Here is a 9,408-nt window from a genome sequence, read left to right as displayed (position 1 = left end):
GACTTAATAGGAATATCTAAGGTGGGAGATTTATGGCTACAATACGAGTATGAACTGGCCACTACAGACATGTTTAGGTATATACAGATTAAACATACTCTCCAAGCGGCAACTCCCAGGGGCGAAGTACTCCCTGAATCCTCTTCATTGGAGGACGGAGTCTTGATAGACTACATGAGCCGAAGGGCTATCTCCCTAACTTACCAAATATTGATTAACAATGCCCCGGACCCCCTCTTCCCAATTAGAGATAGCTGGACTCAAGATGTGGGGAGTTAGATGAAGAGGACTGGCGAGAGGCGCTGGCCTCGCCGCGGGAGGTGGCGATCTCTTCCAGCTTCAGGCTAGTACAGCCTAACATTTTACATAGAATGTATTACTCATGTCAAACGTTAGCCAAAATGGGAGAATTCAAAATGTACCCTCCCCTTTGCACTCTAGGCTTTTAATGCACGTGAGACCTGGGTGCTCCTCTCTGCACATTAAGCCTTTAGTGTGTGACCGGGGTTCCTACCCCTCGCCCCAACACCCCCCTCCCCCCCCGCTCTCCCCACACTGGTCCTTCGGCGCATGTATAGGTGCTGCCCGTGTTTACTTTGTAGTGCCGCTCTTGTATACGACCCCCCCCCCCTTGCTCACACGGTTGAGACCGAGTCGGCACTGCATAAACTTCTCAGAGGAGAGTGCGTGAGCTCACCCCTTTCCCGGGAACAGGAATGAAGCGCGCGCTGTGAGATGAGTGCTCCGCCAGTGCTGCTGCAGCCCTCGGCACAGTGTGCAGTGTGAGGTGCAGTGCAGACCACTGTAGCAGAACTGGACTGCTCTACGCGCTGCTCCCTGCTCTTCATACAGCGCTGAGATCCTGGACACACCGCGGGGACCGGGAGGAATGTCTCAAAGGCGGCAGTTCCAGCAGCAGAGCGCCTAGAGAGCCATTACGTGTCACCCTTCAGGCGCTAGAACAAGACACCGCCTACCCGCCCTCGCCTGCTGACAGCACATTTCCAGGCCCTTTAATTAGCGTTCGGAGGTAAAATTACTATGCTTTTGCGCCTCTGAACTACGGGTGCCGAAGTGATGCAAACTAGGAGTGCCCGATCCGTCATGCACGACACACGACATCCTGGGGTCAAAAGCGAGAATTATTGTCCAGTAACATTTTTGGGATGCAACTCCGGGTGACTTGGGGAGCAGAGAGAGCTGTGCCCAGGGAATTAAACTTCTGCAAGTGAGTGACCCCCCCTCAAGAGGAACTCGCATACTTGTAAGGTAAAGAGTTTTATGTCCTTTATTTTGTAGAATTTGCTGTTAACTAAAGATTTGCTGCGGAGCAAACTAGTTTGAACCTGTTGTTTTATGGCATAATGACATCTGGAGAAAATACACGATTCTCCGCTATTCAAATACGTTAAATGCAATTACTTTTGTGGGCGAATCTTCTGCTTACTGACATCTCCCGGTGCTGGGGGAGGGGACGGACAGGTGGGAGACGTGCCCAGCTCTGGTTATCTGGCCCACCTTGCGCCCCGTCATCACACCTGTTGAATGTACCTGGAAGCAGCCCAGAACTGCACCTAGCAGGACACATTAATTTGTCCGTCTACCTTTCACTGTAAAGCAGCATTTTTTTTTTGCTGGTAATGCTTAAATAAATCTATCTATCTAGCCATCCATTCATCCATCCATCCATCCATCCGTCCACTCACCCACCCACCTATCCATCCGTCCATTCACCCACCCACCTATCCCTCCATCCATCCCTCCCTCCCTCCCTCCCTCCCTCCCTCCCTCCCTCCATCCATCCATCCATCCATCCATCCATCCATCCATCCATCCATCCATCCATCCATCCATCCATCCATCCATCCATCCATCCATCCATCAAGACGAACATACACTTGTTTCAATTGACCTATGTAGATATCCCATCAGCTTTTATCTGTGGCCCAATGTGTGCTCCTTAAAATTCCCTTATAGCGACGCCACTGCTTTCGCTTCTTTCCCTTTCATGCTGGCAGCGCACAGAATATAACGTGAATTTGTCTGTTTCTTAGCAATACTGAAAAGATTAAATCGACTGTCCCATGGAGTGCATTTTAAATGGAGGTATGTGGTGCATGCAGGTGTGTGGCACATGACCAGTGCAGACCGCATGCTGGTAATCACATTCCCAGCTGCAAAGAGATGCCCGCTCCGCTGTCCAGGCACATGTTGTTAAGCCACTCTTAATGTCTGGGGTGCAGCCTATGAGTGAGGGCCCCCAGTTAGCCTGGGTCTGGCTACATTCACTGGGCGCATGCATTTGTAGCCCCCCTTTGGAAGGACACATTGCCTCTCATATGGGGTAAAGTCCAGTGGGCCAATGAGAGCCTTCATGCAATGTAATGTGGATTTGTAGAGCGCTGCTTGGCACCCACAAGGGTATCCAGGCGCTGAAAAAACATTGAGATATTCATGCCTCCTGTCCAGACTCCAGAGGCCCCTCTGTCGATTAGTTAAATGTTTGACATTCACCACATGTCCCAGATGCATCTGCTTGCAAACGTCTGCAATGGCCATGCTAAATTTGTAAAAAAAAAAAAATGCTTAGTGGCCCCAATTCTCCGATGAGTCACTGCCAAATGCCAGGGTTGCTGAATACCACTGCTGACCAGTCTTGTCCACCTCGCACCCCTTTTGTCCAACCTACACTTAATGTCTTGTTATCTCACTCGCCCATGTTCTTTTTTATCTCTTCCATCTGCTCATCGCTGCTTTCTATCTTTATCTTCCTCTTAATACCCCTGCTTCAGCCTTTTTTCTCACGGTCAGGGTCAAGATCTGAGGATTAAAAATAAGTCCCAATCCCCAAAAATGAGTGCTGGTGCTCATCACTTGCAACCAGTGGCTAATGGGAGCGTGGGCAAAAGGGATCCCATACTGAGGAGCGCTCACCCCAATTTCAAAGTTCCCCTGCTACAGTATGGCCCCTGGTGAGCAAATGGAGCCACCAAATTAATAGAAAGTGCTGAAAGTAGGTGGTGGTGAGGACAATTATTATCTAAAGAGAATCCCTCCTGATCTCACGACACTGAATGTGATTGGAGGAAATGCACGCCACACCTAAACACCACCCACTAGAGGTGGGAAAGGAAATATTCCTTTTTTTATATCTAACTCTCACACACTGTATGAGTGTCATGCTTCATCATGGTTCACCCAGGCTCCTAAAGGTCAGGGTGGGATCGTCCATGTTCCAGGGAGCTCGTAGAAGTCAGTAGACTAGGGGGGGGGGCGTAACCAAAAGACAAAAATCCCTCATCCGCTCCCTTTATTCGTGGAGGGGATGGGAACAGTAAATTCTAAAATATGGAAAGGAAATGTAGGATTTTATGGTCCTATGACCCTTGCTCAACCAACATGTTTCAGCCCTACTCTCACAGTCCTAAAAAGGTCTGGAGCTTGTTTTGTCAGGGTGGAATCATTTGTGTAACACTCCCCCAGAGACGTGGCTAATTGCATGATTTCTTTCTTTTGTGAGGCATTCAGTGTCCTCACAGCATGCCCTGACAGTGTAATGCTTGCCACTTCAGGTCCGACCTGTAATGAAAACTGTAACTTCAAGTTGTTTATTGTTTAATGGCTGTGCATATAGTGCCTTGCTGTTAAATGTGAGTCATTATGTGGCTGCTCATAGTGGGGCATGCACAATTCTCATTGTGTGACATGCACAGTTCTCATGTTGTCGCTTAACCACTATGTAATGTGACAACTTCATAAAACTCATCATTGACACAAAACTGCAGGAATCTCACAATTCATGTCATAATGGTGCATTCCATGGCATGGGATGAACAGCCACATATGACACATTTAATGGCAAGGCACTATATGTACAGCCATGAAACAATAAACCTACATTTTTCATTACAGGTCGGGCCAGAAGTGGCAAGTATTTCACTGCAAGGGCATGCTGTGAGATACTGAATGCCGCACAAAAGAAAGAAATCACACAATTAGCCATGTCACTGGGGGAGTGTTACACATATGATTCCACCCTGACGAAAGCCCCGGACCTTTTTAGGCCTGTGAGTGTAGGGCTGAAACATGTTGGTTGAGCAAGGGTCAGAGGACTATAAAATCCTACATTTCCATTCCATATTTTAGATTTTACTGTTCCCATCCACTCCTTGGATAAAGGGATACCTTGGAGCGGATGAGGGATTTTTATCTTGTAGTTATTCCCCCTAGTCTATTGACTTCTAAGAGCTTCCTGGAAAACAGTCGTGCCCACCCTGACCTTTAGGAGACAGGGTGAGCGATGATGAAGCATGACACTCATAGAGTCTGCGAGGGTTACATATAAAAAAAATAATTTTTCCTTACCCACCCCTAGTGGGTGGTGTTTAGGTGTGTCGGGTATTTCTTCTCATCACATTAAGGTTTGTGAGATCAGGAGGGGTACTCTTAAGCTAATATTAGTCTTAACTTGGGAAGACGCATCCCCCCCCCCCCGTTTTCCTTTCTCTGCTTTGAAAGGAACCCCCCACCCTCCAGGACTGGTTAGTGCCACACTCCAAGTTTCTTGTGCTCAAGCAGGTGGTGAGGACAAGCCAAACATTTACATTTTGGAAATTGGCATAAATGCCCCAGGCACTTGTTGCTCAATGTTGTCTTATAAGATGGATACTTGGACGCATGCATATTCCGTCAGATCAGATTTCTCCTTCCACCACTTTCCAAAATTCTCCCTCTCTTCCAATCAGGCGAGTCATACCTGGCCTGCCTCCTGAAATGGTTTCTACGGTTCCTTGTTTTTTTGATGATTGGTGACTGCACAACATACCTATTAACCTTTTAGATCTCCAAGAAGGGTGGGCGGGTGAGGTTCTGGAAGATGAGTCCGTTTAAATCAACACCGATGAAATATATTGTTAAGGTTAACTGCCTTTGTAGGGAGGGTAATCCCTTTGGGGTCTGTTCCATCAATGGGTTGGTGCAATGAGTCAAAATAAGGGTGAGTTGAGAGGTCGGGTACAGTACTCCGAAACCAGCAAGTTAAGCTGTGCCTTATGAATAACTAAATAAACAAATACATTTTTTGGAAAGAAACAAACATCAGGTACTCAAAATATCAGTCAGCTAGTCTGATATTTAAAAATAAACGTATTTAGGAAATAACCACTCAGAAGAAGCAACTGGTGCAAGTTGCTTTGTAGCAGAAGCAACTGGTGTAAGTTGCTTTGTAGCTGACAAAACTGTTTTATAGAAGGAGCCCCATTCTTCATTCCTTCTTTAGCAGCTCAGGACAGCAGGACTGACTGTCACCCACGTGTGCCTTTGACATTCTAAACATGTGGCGCCTTTTTAGTAAAGTTTGACCTGTTTGATCTAGGAACGACTTTTTTGATGCAATCTGCAATCTGTGAAGCAGATGGTGAATTGAAGCAAATGCAGTCAATTCATAACACTATAAGACACAGCAGTTGCAGAGTCACATGATTCCATTGGCTCTCCTTATGAGATGAACACATTTTTATAGGAAATGCACCTGTGATATTAGCTTGTCTATGCCCACGGTAATCAGAGAGCCATTGTTCATTAATGCATTGGAGGGTGTAGGATACTGAGCATTCCACCGAACATGCTTTCACTTCACATAACATTGAATGAAGATATGATTCAGTTTGTTAGAGAGTACACAGCAAACCTAGTCTCCTTCACTCATTCCCCTACCCCTCCGTCCGAACACTCGTTTTACAGTGGCATTTTCATCTGCAGCTATGATCATGTAATAGATGACTAAAGGCAGCAATAACTGGGTCAAGTATGTTGGCTTATTATCAGAAAGAAAGTACTCTGGAGCAAGGCTGTAATGTCAGCACTCCAGTCGCGTCAGCCACTCCAGTGGCACCACAGTCCATGGTTCTGCTGCACCCCAATCGTGGTTGTATTTTACTAACCCACCTTGGAGTAGGAACATTCATAGCTTGTATTAGCTCCCTTGCTACGCCACTGCCCTGGAGATTTTACATTGAGTCCACAAACAGGAATTTGTATCTGTCTTCTGGTTGAGGAGACATTCCCTTAGTGGTAGAGTTCTTGAGAAGGAAAGAACAGTTGGAGGTCAGCGTGATAAACATAATAGAATCTTGATATCAGCTTACTTGAAAGATGCCTTGGCAGCACTGGATATGTGTCTTGGCATTGGACCATGGCTCAATGTCGTGGAACATTTCCGCGAGACGAACCACGCTTCCATTCACAGCAGCATCCAGATAGAGTATTTGCCGTGGAGGTGAAGACCTATATTATGCATGCATAGAGTGTGTGCCTTTGAGGTCTACACAAGAACTATGCAATGCATATGAATTTATAAAGACTATATCCCTGTATCGCAGAGCTACATCCTTGGGAGAATTTACGCGTGATCTGAGGAACCAGATAACAGTCAGCCAGGGGGAGTGTGGAGAGTGGGGCGGGAGATGAGTAGTGTCACACTGCTTCGACTACATTACCCCCGATACCAAACAAAGTCAGGCTAGGTTTCATTCAGGGCAGGCAAAGCTTGAATTCTATTAGGTGTTTGTTGATCACCAGATCCTATGAGTAGATAATTTAGACTCAACATTTGCTCAGTCAGTTGCCAAAGATAAAATGTTTCGAGTGGTGAGTTAGAAATACCTGAGAGGTGTACTATGTCGATAATAAGGTTGGCAGTGTGTGCCGGGTGATAAATAGATATATATGGTCTGAAGAGAGCAAGCACCAGTAGCAAAGGGTGGATGGGAATGAGGGTTTGGGATAGGGCTTTGTCTTCGCCTTATCAATGTTTTATCTTAAACCCCATTATGGGCTAACCAAGAGGACAAACACACTGAAGGAATACAGCACAATAAAAGAGAATTTATACACATATGTTCATCTACTCATGTGCTTCTGCTCTTAAAAAAATGAAATAAAGCTATTGCCCTGTCAAGGGGTTGCCACCAGTTGGATAATATCTGCCTAAAAATGATGTAGTCAAAAATTTGCTTATAATATTTTGATGTAACGGTCACCATTGCCCCGCTGATACCTCATACACTGAACTGCCAATCCCAGTGGATGTATTAAAAGTCAGGGTTCCAGTATGGTGCATTAATATTGCAGCTACCTGGGCACATGACTAGGTTACCAAGAATGCTGTGCCTCTTTCAATTTTTACACTAAGGCCCGATTCTGATGTCAGATCGCCACCGACAGCCCATCAGTGGCAGTCCGTCCGACATCTTAGGCTGCATTCTGACCGCTGCATAATGATGCGGTCGGTCAGAGTGCAGTGGGTGGAGGGACTGACTGACATCTCTGACAGGCTCAAGGAGCCCGTCAGAGCACCGATCGGAGTGTAATCCCTACAATGGGGCGGTGTCTGCGGAGGCACCACTGTAGGGATTACGATATGCCTTTTCCCTCTGCCTTTACATGGCGGTCCGACCGCCATGTAAATGCAGACGCAATGGCACTTGGAGGTCTCCAACAGGGCCCCCGTTCCCCGTGGGCCTCTGCTACGAACCCAGGGGAGCACATGTGGTGACTCCCAAACATCCAGGCACCATATGGTGCCATGGCACTGAATGCAAGGATGTTTCAGAACTGCCCTTTTCCACTGTGGCTTGTGCTGCGACCCCATTTCTAGGGCCATAGCACAAGTCGCAGTGGAAAAGAGCAGTTTTCTGACCACCTGCATGGCTGTCGCATTGTAATCGAGCAGCTGGGACCGCCGACATGTAGTCAGCTGGACATCTGCTCGAGGGTTTGACAGTCAGACGCTCTTCCGACCACCAGCGTAATGAGGCCCCAAATGTGGTTGGATTCCGTTATGTAAACCCTAAAAGTTTGCAATATCTTTCAGTAGAATTTGGAAAGAAAGCCTAGATATTTTGCAGAAATGTTAATCCAACTGAATGCCTGTGGAGTCTACCCTAAGTTTATATTGTTTCATGGATGATTCTTCTTTGAACAGTTCAACAGTGGTATCCTATGTAACTTATTGTTTGAGGTGCTTAGTGCCAGCAAGTGTGCTCTTTACTCTAGCTCTAAGATAGTCTCGGCTGCTCTGCTGCTTATCTTGTCTTGAACAAGTTATCCCTTACTCTCTACTCCAGCCATGTCAGCAACCAGTCTTCTTGCAGGCATTTGCAATGTGGTGAAGATGTGTGTGCGCGGAGGTGAGGACTCTCCTTGGAGGCATTTGCAATGTGGTGAAGATGTGTGTGTGCGGATGTGAGGACTCTCCTTGGAGGTATTTGCAATGTGGTGAAGATGTGTGTGCGCGGAGGTGAGGATTCTCCATGGAGGCATTTGTAATATGGTGAAGATATGTGTCCGCAGAGGTGAGGACTCTCCTTGGAGGCATTTGCAATGTGGTGAAGATGTGTGTGTGCGGAGGTAATGACTCACCTTGGAGGCATTGGAGTCTTCTTGGAGGCATTTGCAATGTGGTGATGATGTGTGTGCGCGGAGGTGAGGACTCTTCTTGAAGGCATTTGCAACGTGGTGAAGATGTGTGTGCGCGGATGTGAGGACTCTCCTTGGAGGCATTTGCAATGTGGTGAAGATGTGTGTGTGCGGAGGTAATGACTCACCTTGGAGGCATTGGAGTCTTCTTGGTGGCATTTGCAATGTGGTGAAGATGTGTGTGGGCGGAGGTGAGGACTCTTCTTGAAGGCATTTGCAACGTGATGAATATGTGTGTGCGCGGATGTGATGACTCTCCTTGGAGGCATTTGCAATGTGGTGAAGATGTGTGTGCGCAGCTGTGAGGACTGTCCTTGGAAGCATTTGCAATGTGGTGAAGATGTGTGTGCGCGGAGGTGAGGACTCTCCTTGGAGGCATTTGCAATGTGGTGAAGATGTGTGTGTGCGGATGCGAGGACTCTCCTTGGAGGTATTTGCAATGTGGTGAAGATGTTTTTGCACGAAGGTGAGGACTCTCCTTGGAGGCATTTGTAATGTGGTGAAGATGTGTGTGCGTAGAGATGAGGACTCACCTTGGAGGCATTTGTAATGAGAGGAAGATATGTTTGCGCGGAGGTGAGGACTCTTCTTGGAGGCATTTGTAATGTGGTGATAATGGGTGTGTGCGGAGGTGAGGACTCTCCTTGGAGGCATTTGTAATGTGGTGAAGATGGGTGTGCACGGAGGTGAGGACTGTCCTTGGAGGCATTTGCAATGTGGTGAAGATGTGTGTGCGCGGAGGTGAGGACTCTCCTTGGAGGCATTTGTAATGTGGTGAAGATCTGTGTGCGTGGAGGTGAGGACTCTCCTTGGAGACATTTGCAATGTGGTGAAGATGTGTGTGCGCGGAGGTAAGGACTCACCTTGGAGGCATTTGCAATGTGGTGAAGATGTGTGTGCGTAGAGATAAGGACTCACCTTGGAGGCATT

At 47.1% G+C, this 9,408-nt stretch overlaps 1 protein-coding gene across 2 annotated transcripts in view; it reads left to right on the top strand.

Moving 5' to 3' along the window:
* The first annotated feature begins 775 nt into the window (after window positions 1-775).
* LOC146812445 (opsin-5-like) overlaps window positions 776-9,408 on the top strand; it is a 665,928-nt gene continuing 657,295 nt past the window's right edge. Inside the window, exon 1 of one of the 2 annotated variants that reach the window (XM_085614598.1) lies at window positions 776-1,269. The gene's annotated coding sequence lies outside the window, so the exon portion shown is untranslated. The remainder of the gene's footprint in view (window positions 1,270-9,408) is intronic. The other variant, XM_085614597.1, reaches the window with a different exon arrangement.

Source organism: Triturus cristatus, chromosome 7, assembly GCF_964204655.1.
Source record: "Triturus cristatus chromosome 7, aTriCri1.1, whole genome shotgun sequence".
Classification (NCBI taxonomy): domain Eukaryota; kingdom Metazoa; phylum Chordata; class Amphibia; order Caudata; family Salamandridae; genus Triturus; species Triturus cristatus.
Note: the sequence above shows the minus strand (reverse complement) of the source record. Positions and strands in the feature narration are given on the sequence as shown.